Below are 12,185 nucleotides of genomic sequence, written 5' to 3'. Positions count from 1 at the left end.
CATCTCAGAAAGGGAAGTGCCATGATTTCAAAACCAGGATACCTAGAATGCCCAGAGCAGGTTTCCAAGGAGATCTGGAACTGGCAACTCCTCTAACAACAAAGACACAAAGCAGAGTGCACAAAGGCCAAGCAATGACCTCACTGTCAACACTGCTCCCATTCTGTGCTTTGGCCACTACTTCCGCGTGCCCTGACTCGAACATGCAAGAACACTCCAACATTCTCACTTGAAAGGTGCCGCTGCTGTCAGAAGGACACGTCCCCAAGAGCAGGACGCAAAGAGGCAGAGTTGCCGGAAGAAGAACACACATCCCATGACTGGCAACACTAGGTGATGCAAGAGCTGCACCCTGCACAGTGCTGCCAGGCGCAGAGGCTCTCTCCAAGCCCTCAGGCACTCACACAGCAGCATAAAAGCCGGCCCTGGGCCTCGCTCCCTCACACCACTCTCCTGACACCTTCTCCTCTGCAAACCTCCAGGTGAGCCTGAACCCCTTGCTGCCTTTCTTTGACCACCCCACCTGGCCAAACTCTCCATACCTCACTCTGCCTCTAAACTCTGCAGCCCTTCCACCTCCTCTCTGTCATGCTCCCCACAAGCAGGCCTCCCCGCTGCCTGGGAACCCAACGGCTTTGCTTCAATCACCCCTTAACACGCTCCGCTCACCCAACACCCTCTCTTGCAGAGACCCTCCACCCCACAGCCATGTCCTGCTACGACCTCTGCCGCCCCTGCAGTGGGGGACCCACCCCGCTGGCTAACAGCTGCAACGAGCCCTGTGTCAGGCAGTGCCAGGATTCCCAAGTCGTCATCCAGCCCTCCACCGTCGTGGTCACCCTGCCGGGACCCATCCTCAGCTCCTTCCCCCAGAGCACCGCCGTCGGATCCTCCGCATCAGCTGCCGTGGGCAGCGCCCTCAACGCCCAGGGAGTGTCCATCTCCTCCGGCGGCTTCGGCTTCGGAGGCCTGGGCTGCTTCAACGGCGGGATAGCCCGCTACCCCTGCTAAGGGCCTGCGCCCACACCCTGACACCAAACACCTGCACCCTGCAAGACGCCTCACGCACTGACCAGGCACCTCTGGGTCACTGATGCCACATGGGCTCACCAGCTACGGCTCTTCTTTTCACCGCACGAAACAGGGAAGCAGGGAACAACAACAGACCAGGCTGCCTGGAAACATGACCGCTTAAACTTTCCTCTGTCCTTGCACTTGAAATTGTGCTCTTTCCACTTGGCGATCACCAAGTGGATCCTTCCTTTTAGTGTCTTTCCCTCAATAAAGTTCTCTTGCGCGTCAGCCTCAGATTCCTCCTCTTCATTGTGGTTTGCACAATGCCCTTTCCACTTCACCCACTACAAAGACATGGCTCTAGAAACCATCAGGTCTGCTACAAGAGGGCCCCAACACCTCCTCTTGCAACCGTGTCTCCAACAAGAGCTTTGCTGCCTAGCACATGCCCTTCAGCACATAATACATTATCTACTCCTACACTAATAAAGTCTTGGCCACATTGACGCTCTTCTGCCCATGCTCTCTCATACAACACCTCTGTGTCAGCACACATGAAGAACACTTACTCTCTTGACTATGGACAGTCCAACACATTCATTTAACCTTTGGGACGCAAATATCACCACAGTCACCTCAGACCATGACAGACTGCACCCACAGATTTCACCTAGGAATTACTCCAATCCTCATTCTGAACAGTAAATACAGGGCAGGAAAATAGCCTCACTCCTTGACACTCAGATGTTGTGTTTCACCAACCCGCCCTTTCTGACAGACCCACTCACCCTCTGCCTCGTCACCCTCACAGCTCATCCCAGATGAGTCATCTCACCAACCAGCCCAGCAGACCCCCATCAAGAACTGTGCCAGCCTGACGTCCACGCTGTGAATGTGTGTGATTTCCCCCCAGGAAAAGGGAATTCCAATGCAGCAGTCCTGACATCACACAGCATGCTAGCCCTGCACCAGGCATGTGAGGACAGCGTCCTGCTCTCACAAGCAGCCCTCCCCTGCCTGCTTGGACAGCTCCAAGGAGGGCCCCAAGCAGGCATGGCACAAAACAGGCAGCCTCCTTTCTCCCAGATACAGCCTTCATCAAGGGGCATCCAGCCAGCCATGCAGCACGCCCAGTGGGGAAGACAAGAGCTAAAGGCTGGCTAACCAGCTCAACAAGCTCAGGGAGGGAACAAATGCAGTGGAATCAGAGAATACCCAAGGATGTGGAAGTTGGAAGGGAGCTGCAAGGATACCTGAGTCCAACTCAAGCCTCCACAACACGCTCCTTAAAAATTAAATGGTGGATCTGAAGGCATTGCCCAACGTGTCTTGAAATCCAGCAGCCATGGTGCATCTGCACTGCCTTAGGGAGCCTGTTCCATGCCCACTGCTCTCTGGTGCAGAATCACAGTTGACAAAAGCCTTTGAGTTGGACTTGTGAGGCAACAGTTCACTCAACGCTTACTGTCTTCGCCTATCTCTGTGCTAGACGTTTTCCCCAGAGCCATATGCAGAAAAACTCGGAAAATCATGGCAGAAATCCTTAGAAATTATGCCTATTAGGACCCCTTGCTGAACTAGATGGATAATCATCTCATAAAAGGAAGAGCCATCTTCTCCAACCTGGGACACCCAGAATGCCCAGACCAGGCTTCCACGGCTGTTTGCAATTGGCACCTCCTCTAACAACAAAGGCACAAACCATATTGCACAAGAGCCAAGTCATGACCTCGCTGACTCCTTTTCTGTGCTTTGGACACAGAATCTTCCGCATCCTCTGACACCAACGTGCCAAATCCCTCCTCTGCCCTCCAGTACTCTCACTTGGAACGTGCCACCACTGCCAAATGGACGCATCCTCAGGTATGCAAAAAGGCAGATTGCTGGAAGAGCAACTCATAACAGATGACACGCAACACTACGTGATGCAAGCACGCAGCATGGAGAGGAGATCCTTAACAGTCCACTGGTAAGCAGGAGGAACTTACCTCCAACTACACTTGCTGCCCTCCATCACAAGGCTCTGAGACCAGGCCTTCCACCAGCTGCTTTCCGTCCACCTCGGAAGCTCTCCACTTGTCTAACCCACACTGCCTCAGCTTCTGCATGAGCGTGGCATGGGACACAGCCTCAAATCATACCATTATACAAATGCGGAATGGTGAAGGTTGGAAGGGATCTTAACCACCATCCCTTCTGTGGGCCGGCGTCCGCCCAACAGGGCACGCAGCTTGCTCAGCATTCCGGTGTGACACCCAGCAGGCCTCACACACCTAGGCACATCCCGTTCAACAGCCCCTCTTTCTAATTTGCTCCATCTTCTCCAGAAGAGGCCATGAAGGGGCTCATGGCTGCTTCATCCATTCACACACCCACCAATAAATGAACCCAACATCTCAACTCCACACACTGCACTCCTCTGTCTAAATGTATTAAAACCATCGTGGATGGCCAGACGCTGAAACAGCACAAAAAAGCCTGCCTCCTTGCTCCAAAACACAATTTTCAAAGCTAAAATGGAATCAAGGTGTTGACACAGCACACCCAATGCAGAAGACAACCACTAAGCTCAAGGAAAGCAAATTCAGTAGAAGGCAGGCAGGGAGTGCAGTGCAGTGCAACCAGCAGCGTCTTAAGCCAAACGCACCTGGGAATCACAGAACAGCCCTCTAAGGATGCCTGGAATGGGGTCCGCACCTCACAAAATGGCCACAAACACGACTGCATGAGTAGCATACGATGGCATCACTAACGAGACCACATCACTCCTCCAAAGCTTTGCACAAGCCTTCCAACATCTTCCAAGAGATGCGCCTTCCTTGTCACTCCAGTCACACTCAAAAGTGCCGACAGGGTCAAAGGATCAAATCCACAACACGAGGAAATGAAATGTTGTGGGAAGGCAAACACACCCCACCTCATGACTGGCCAGGCTCTGGCACGCAAGAGCTGCTCACTGCACAGTGCTGCCATGTGCAGAGGCTCTCTCCAAGCCCTCAGGCACTCACACAGCAGCATAAAAGCCGGCCCTGGGCCTCGCTCACTCACACCACTCTCCTGACACCTTCTCCTTTGTGCTTCTCCAGGTGAGCCTGAATCCCTTGCTGCCTTTCTTTGGCCACCCCACCTGGCCAAACTCTCCATACCTTGCTCTGCCCCCAAACTCTGCAACCCTTTCACCTCCTCTCTGTCATGCTCCCCACAACTCCAAACCAGGCCTCCCCGCTGCCTGAGAACCCAATGGCATTGCATCCCTCATCCCACAAAACCCTGCACTCACCCAATGCCCTCTCTTGCAGAGACCCTCCACCCCACAGCCATGTCCTGCTACAACCTCTGCCGCCCCTGCAGTGGGGGACCCACCCCGCTGGCTAACAGCTGCAACGAGCCCTGTGTCAGGCAGTGCCAGGACTCCCAAGTCGTCATCCAGCCCTCCACTGTCGTGGTCACCCTGCCGGGACCCATCCTCAGCTCCTTCCCCCAGAGCACCGCCGTCGGATCCTCCGCATCAGCTGCCGTGGGCAGCGCCCTCAACGCCCAGGGAGTGTCCATCTCCTCCGGCGGCTTCGGCTTTGGAGGCCTGGGCTGCTTCAACGGCGCGAGAGCCCGCTACCCCTGCTAAGGGCCTGCGCCCACACCCTGACACCAAACACCTGCACCCTGCAACGCGCCTCACGCACTGACCAAGCACCTCTGGGTCACTGATGCCAAATGGGCTCACCAGCTACGGCTCTTCTTTTCACCGCACGAAACAGGGAAGCATGGAACAACATCAGACCAGGCTGCCTGGAAACATGACCGCTTAAACTTTCCTCTGTCCTTGCACTTGAAATTGTGCTCTTTCCACTTGGCGATCACCAAGTGGATCCTTCCTTTTAGTGTCTTTCCCTCAATAAAGTTCTCTTGCATGCCAGCATCGCATTCCTCCTCTTCCTTTCTTCGCCCAATGCTCTTTTCACTTCACCCACTACAAAGACATGGCTCTAGAAACCATCAGGTCTGTTTCAAAAGGGTCCCAATACATTCCCTCTATGAAGAAAAAGACTATGAATACCTTTGCTCAGTATCATAGAAATTATGCCTCTTCGGTACACTTCATCAACTAAGTGGTCGATGTTCTCATAAAAGCATGTGCCATCATCTCCAAAGCGGGATACCTAGAAGGCCCCGGCCAGGCTTACACGGCTGTTTGGAGCTGGCAGCTCCTCTGGCAACAGAGGCACAAACCATACTGCACAAGTGCCAAGCCATGACCACACCCTCAACACTGCTCGTTTTCTGTGCTTTGGCCACTACTTCCGCGTGCCGTGACACGAAGGTGCAACATCGCTCCTTTGGCTTCCAGTGCACTCACTTGAAAGGTGCCGCCAGTGCAACATGGGCACGTCCTCAAGACAAGGACGCAAAAAGCAGAGCTGCTGGAAAAACAACTCATACCACATGATGCACAGCTCTACGGGATGTCAGATCAGCTTGCATCCCAGACAAGAGACCCTTAACACTCCGCTTAGGGGTAAGTATGAGGAACTGGCCTCCAACTGCACTTGCTGCCCTGCAGTAGAAGGCTCTGGGCTCAGGCCTGCAGCCAGCTGCTTTCCGTCCACCTCACTCTCCACTTGTCCAACCCATGCTCGTTCAGCTTCTGGATGAGCAGAGCATGGGAGACCAGCTTAAATCAGGCAATTACACAATCACACAACAGTGAAGGTTAGAAGAGAACTTAAGCACCATCCCTGCTGTGGACGGATGGGCCCCCAAGATCACGCTGACCAGGGCCTGGACCAAGCAGGCTGGCTGTGCCACCGAAGATGAAGAATCCATAAGCTGAATGGGCAGCCTGTGCCAGATCCTCACATTGCCTGAGTCAAGAATTTCTTCCTTACATCTAAACCAAATTTCTCCTCAATCCTTTAAAACCTCCTATTGCAAGCAGACTGTGTAAAAAGATGATTCCCCTCCCACCTGAAAGCTCCCTTCAAGTACTGGAAGGCCACCGTCAGATCTCCCTGGAACCAACTCTTCTCCAGGCTGAACAAGCCCAACTCCATCAGCCTTTCTTCACAGTAAACGCGCTCCACTCCTTTGATCTTCTCTGAGGACCTCCACTCAACCCACTGCACACAGCTTCCTCAGCATTCCGGCCTGACACCCGGAAAGCAGGCCTCACACACCTAGGCACATCCCGTACAACAGCCTCCCTTTCTACTTTGCTCCATCTTCTCCAGAAGAGGCCATGAAGGGGCACATGGCTGCTTCATCCATTCACGCACCCACCAATAAACAACCCCAACATCTCAACTCCACACATTGCACTCCTCTGTCTAAATGTATTAAAGCCATCATGAATGGCCCGACGCTGAAACAGCACAAAAAAGCCTGCCTCCTTGCTCCAAAACACAATTTTCAAAGCTAAAATGGAATCAAGGTGTTGACACAGCACACCCAATGCAGAAGACAACCACTAAGCTCAAGGAAAGCAAATTCAGAAGAAGGCAGGCAGGGAGTGCAGTGCAGTACAATTAGTAGCGTCTCAAGCCAAACGCACCTGGGAATCACAGAACAGCCCTCTAAGGATGCCTGGAATGGGGTCCGCACCTCACAAAGTGGCCACAAACACGACTGCATGAGTAGCACACGATGGCATCACTAACGAGACCACATCACTCCTCCAAAGCTTTGCACAAGCCTTCCAACATCTTCCAAGAGATGCGCCTTCCTTGTCACTCCCGTCACACTCAAAAATGCCGACAGGGTCAAAGGATCAAATCCACAACACGAGGAAATGAAATGTTGTGGGAAGGCAAACACACCCCACCTCATGACTGGCCAGGCTCTGGCACGCAAGAGCTGCTCACTGCACAGTGCTGCCATGCGCAGAGGCTCTCTCCAAGCCCGCAGGCACTCACACAGCAGCATAAAAGCCGGCCCTGGGCCTCGCTCCCTCACACCACTCTCCTGACACCTTCTCCTTTGTGCTTCTCCAGGTGAGCCTGAATCCCTTGCTGCCTTTCTTTGGCCACCCCACCTGGCCAAACTCTCCATACCTTGCTCTGCCCCCAAACTCTGCAACCCTTTCACCTCCTCTCTGTCATGCTCCTCATAACCCCAAACCAGGCCTCCCCGCTGACTGACAACGCAACGCCATTGCTTCACTCACCCCTTAACACCCTCCGCTCACCCAATGCCCTCTCTTGCAGAGACCCTCCACCCCACAGCCATGTCCTGCTACGACCTCTGCCGCCCCTGCAGTGGGGGACCCACCCCGCTGGCTAACAGCTGCAACGAGCCCTGTGTCAGGCAGTGCCAGGACTCCCAAGTCGTCATCCAGCCTCCTGCCGTGCTGGTCACCCTGCCGGGACCCATCCTCAGCTCCTTCCCCCAGAGCACCGCCGTCGGATCCTCCGCATCAGCTGCCGTTGGCAGCTCCCTCAACGCCCAGGGAGTGTCCATCTCCTCCGGCGGCTTCGGCTTCGGAGGCCTGGGCTGCTTCAACGGCGCGAGAGCCCGCTACCCCTGCTAAGGGCCTGCGCCCAGACCCTGACACCAAACACCTGCACCCTGCAACGCGCCTCACGCACTTAGCTCACATCTCTGTCTCACCCATGGCACAAGGCCACACCAGCCATGGATCTTCTTCTCATGGCACAAAACAAGCAAGCAGGGAACAGCCTCGGAACAGGCCGTCTGCAATCATGAGGGCACTTACTTCCTTCTGTCTTTGCACCTTACATCATCAGCTTTCCACTTGGTGATCACCAAGTGCATCCTTCCTTTCAGTGCGTTTTCCTCAATAAAGTTCTCATGCACGCCAGCAGCAGATTCCTCCTCTTCATTCCTTTGCTTAATGCTCTTTCCATTTCACCCACTACAAAGACATGGCTCTAGACATGATCGTGTTAGGTCCCAGAGGCCCCACAACCTCCTCTTGCAACCACGTCACCTTGTCAACAAGAGCACTGGTGGATAGCAGATGGCATTCTGTTCATCACATATTATCTTCGACAGAGAGAGGGAAATAGTCCAATTGCACTGCTCAAGTGCAGTCAGGAATAGCAGGCTGTCCACAGTCAGCTCCACTCCCATCACCCGGGCTTTTCATGAAGATACTGAACAGCACTGGCCTCACTTCCTCATCTTGGCCAAAACAGCTATCAAATCACCACATCATTACTCTGTGTCACTCGCCTCAGACCACCAGACCCCTGTGTTCAGCCACTTTATAGACCACCACAGAATCCATTTACCTGAGGAGATCACAGATTGTGTGTCTACCAGCACATCATGTGAGGAAGCCTCCAAGCGTTTCCTAACGGCAAAGTCATCAAGTGTCCCTGTAGCCCCTCACACACAAAGCTGGACACATCAGTGAAAAAGAAACTCAGGTGGGGCTGTACATCCGTGCTCTCTATTCCCATCACATCCTATCCACTCCGTGCTCGGCAGTACTTTCAGCAAGGATTTCCTTCACCTCCTTCCCACTGACTAATGTCAGGCCAACCAGCATGCGGAGCCTCACACCTTCCTTCTTCATTTCTTGAAGACAGGAGAGGGATGAAGCTCTCCCCGTTTTCTGGATCATCTCCTCATTATCGTCACCTTTCTAAGATAACTGCCATCAGTGCAAACAAGACATCAGACTGGACCCTCAGCATTTGTGGCTGCAACACAGCAGGGCCTTTGGACTCAGAATCATGGAATCACCAAGGTCGGCAAAGACATTCAGACGAGCCAGACTCCTTTCACCAATATTTCCCAGGAAACCACGTCCCTCACTACAACATCGAAGTGTTTCTTGAACACATCCATGGTCAGTGACTCCAGCACCTCCTTGGGCAGCCCGTTCCAGCACCTGATCACTCTGTCAGAGAAGTACTTCCTAATGCCCAACCTCCATCTCCTCTGCCACACCTTGAGGCCATTCCCTCTAGACCAGTCCCTAGTTACCTGGGAGAAGAGACAAAGCCCCACCTCAACACAACCTCCTTTCAGGTAGCTGTAGGGAGCCACAAGGTGACCCCTGAGCCTCCTCTTCTCCACACTAAGCAATCTCGGCCCTCTCAGCCGCTCCCCATAAGACTTGTGCTCCACACCACTTACCTGACTCATTCTCCAGCCCTCAACACACTCCAGGGCCTCCATGCCTTTCTTGCACTGAGCGGCCCACAACTGAACACAGCACTCAAGCTGCGGCCTCACCAGGGCAGAGTACAGAAGGATGATCGCTTCCCTGCTCCCGCTGGCCACACTATTTCTGATACAAGCCAGGACGCCCTCTTGCTTATACGGGCACACTGCTGGCTCATGTTCAGTTGAGAATCAACCAATCCCCCCAGGTCCCTTTCCTCTAGACAGCCTTCCAGACGCTCTGCCCAAAGCCTGTAGCGTTGCCTGGAGTTTTGTGGCCAAAGTGCAGGACCCGGCACTTGGTCTTGTGCAACTTCATCCCACTGGCATCAGCCCTGCGATCCAGCACTGCTCTGTTGGCTCTTCTCTCCCCTTGTCTCGTACCGCTGAAGCCAAAGATGAGCACAGTACTTGAGGTGAGGCCACACCAGCGCACAGCAGAGTGGGACGACCCTACCCTCTCCCACTGGCACTTCTCATCTCGATGCATCCCAGGTACGGTCAGCCATGTTGGCTGCCAGGCCACACTGCTGACTCAGAATCAACTTGCCATCAAACAGAACCGCCTGATCTCTTTCTGTGGGGCTGCTCTTAAGTCTCTCATCCCCAAATACCTAGATATCTCCTGGGTATCCCCATGCCAGGTGCAGAATCAAGCCCTTGCTCTCATTAAACTTTCTGCCATTGGCGATTGCTCAGCCCCCTGGTCTCTCAAGAGCTCTCCCAAGGCCGCCCTAATACTGAGTCAACAGCTCATCCCTAGTCAGGATCATCCAAAAACTTCTTAATTTGTATGCATTTGACTCCTGCATCCAGATCATTTAGTAAGACATGGAAGAGAACAAATCCCAACACGCAGCGCTGGCTAATCTGACACCAGACTGGTCACCTGCCTGATGGAACCAAATCGAAGAAAGCCTCTGAGTTGGACTTGGGAGCCACCCGTTCACACAACCTATGATGAATTTTTGTAGATACACGCTGCAGATTTTCTCCAGGAGAATCTGGCGGGAAGCATTAAGAATAACTTTGATGAAGATGACAGAAATGACGCCTATTAGGTTCCCTTGGGGAATGACATGGGCATTCATCTCAGAAAGGGAAGTGCCATGATTTCAAAACCAGGATACCTAGAATGCCCAGAGCAGGTTTCCAAGGAGATCTGGAACTGGCAACTCCTCTAACAACAAAGACACAAAGCAGAGTGCACAAAGGCCAAGCAATGACCTCACTGTCAACACTGCTCCCATTCTGTGCTTTGGCCACTACTTCCGCGTGCCCTGACTCAAACATGCAAGAACACTCCAACATTCTCACTTGAAAGGTGCCGCTGCTGTCAGAAGGACACGTCCCCAAGAGCAGGACGCAAAGAGGCAGAGTTGCCAGAAGAAGAACACACATCCCATGACTGGCAACACGAGGTGATGCAAGAGCTGCACCCTGCACAGTGCTGCCAGGCGCAGAGGCTCTCTCCAAGCCCTCAGGCACTCACACAGCAGCATAAAAGCCGGCCCTGGGCCTCGCTCCCTCACACCACTCTCCTGACACCTTCTCCTCTGCAAACCTCCAGGTGAGCCTGAACCCCTTGCTGCCTTTCTTTGGCCACCCCACCTGGCCAAACTCTCCATACCTCACTCTGCCTCTAAACTCTGCAGCCCTTCCACCTCCTCTCTGTCATGCTCCCCACAAGCAGGCCTCCCCGCTGCCTGGGAACCCAACGCCATTGCTTCCCTCACCCCTTAACACCCTCCGCTCACCCAACACCCTCTCTTGCAGAGACCCTCCACCCCACAGCCATGTCCTGCTACAACCTCTGCCGCCCCTGCAGTGGGGGACCCACCCCGCTGGCTAACAGCTGCAACGAGCCCTGTGTCAGGCAGTGCCAGGACTCCCAAGTCGTCATCCAGCCCTCCACCGTCGTGGTCACCCTGCCGGGACCCATCCTCAGCTCCTTCCCCCAGAGCACCGCCGTCGGATCCTCCGCATCAGCTGCCGTTGGCAGCGCCCTCGATGCCCAGGGAGTGTCCATCTCCTCCGGCGGCTTCGGCTTCGGAGGCCTGGGCTGCTTCAACGGCGGGAGAGCCCGCTACCCCTGCTAAGGGCCTGCGCCCACACCCTGACACCAACCACCTGCACCCTGCAACGCGCCTCACGCACTTAGCTCACGTCTCTGTCTCACCCATGGCACAAGGCCACACCAGCCATGGATCTTCTTCTCATGGCACAAAACAAGCAAGCAGGGAACAGCCTCGGAACATGCCGTCTGCAATCATGAGGGCACTTACTTCCTTCTGTCTTTGCACCTTACATCGTCAGCTTTCCACTTGGTGATCACCAAGTGCATCCTTCCTTTCAGTGTTTTCCTCAATAAAGTTCTCATGCACGTCAGCAGCAGATTCCTCCTCTTCATTCCTTTGCTTAATGCTCTTTCCATTTCATCCACTACAAAGACATGGCTCTAGACATGAACGTGTTGGATCCAAAAGGGTCCCTTGACGTCCTCTTGCAACCACGTCACATTGTCAACAAGAGCACTGGTTTATAGCAGATGGCATTCAGCTCATCACATATTATCTTCGACAGACAGAGGGAAATAGTCCAATTGCACTGCTCAAGTGCAGTCAGGAATAGCAGGCTGTCCACAGTCAGCTCCACTCCCATCACCCGGGCTTTTCATGAAGATACTGAACAGCACTGGCCTCACTTCCTCATCTTGGCCAAAACAGCTATCAAATCACCACATCACGACTCTGTGTCACTGACCTCAGACCACCAGACCCCTGTGGTCAGCCACTTTATAGTCCACCTCAGCATCCATTTACCTGAGGAGATCACAGATTGTGTGTCTACCAGCACATCATGTGAGGAAGCCTCCAAGCGTTTCCTAACGGCAAAGTCATCAAGTGTCCCTGTAGCCCCTCACACACAAAGCTGGACACGTCAGTGAAAAAGAAACTCAGGTGGGGCTGTACATCCGTGCTCTCTATTCCCATCATATCCTATCCACTCCGTGCCCGGCAGTACTTTCAGCAAGGATTTCCTTCACC

At 53.8% G+C, this 12,185-nt stretch overlaps 4 pseudogenes across 4 annotated transcripts; all 4 read left to right on the top strand.

Moving 5' to 3' along the window:
- Nucleotides 1-336: 336 nt before the first annotated feature.
- Nucleotides 337-1,011, top strand: LOC306944694 (feather keratin 1-like; annotated as a pseudogene). Its single transcript has 2 exons — nucleotides 337-482; nucleotides 689-1,011. The product of its transcript is annotated as a feather keratin 1-like (transcript).
- A 2,974-nt stretch (nucleotides 1,012-3,985) lies between these two features.
- LOC306944624 (feather keratin 1-like) lies at nucleotides 3,986-4,636 on the top strand (annotated as a pseudogene). Its single transcript has 2 exons — nucleotides 3,986-4,100; nucleotides 4,314-4,636. The product of its transcript is annotated as a feather keratin 1-like (transcript).
- Nucleotides 4,637-6,874: 2,238 nt separating this feature from the next.
- On the top strand, nucleotides 6,875-7,534 carry LOC306945265 (feather keratin 1-like; annotated as a pseudogene). The gene is made up of 2 exons: nucleotides 6,875-6,998; nucleotides 7,212-7,534. The product of its transcript is annotated as a feather keratin 1-like (transcript).
- Nucleotides 7,535-10,562: 3,028 nt separating this feature from the next.
- On the top strand, nucleotides 10,563-11,237 carry LOC306945137 (feather keratin 1-like; annotated as a pseudogene). The gene is made up of 2 exons: nucleotides 10,563-10,708; nucleotides 10,915-11,237. The product of its transcript is annotated as a feather keratin 1-like (transcript).
- The last annotated feature ends 948 nt before the right edge of the window (nucleotides 11,238-12,185 follow it).

The sequence above is a fragment of the Tetrao urogallus genome (genome assembly GCF_951394365.1).
Source record: "Tetrao urogallus genome assembly, chromosome: 3".
In the NCBI taxonomy this organism is placed as follows: Eukaryota; Metazoa; Chordata; class Aves; order Galliformes; family Phasianidae; genus Tetrao; species Tetrao urogallus.
The sequence above is the reverse complement of the archived record's forward strand: the minus strand, read 5'-3'. Positions and strand labels throughout refer to the sequence as shown.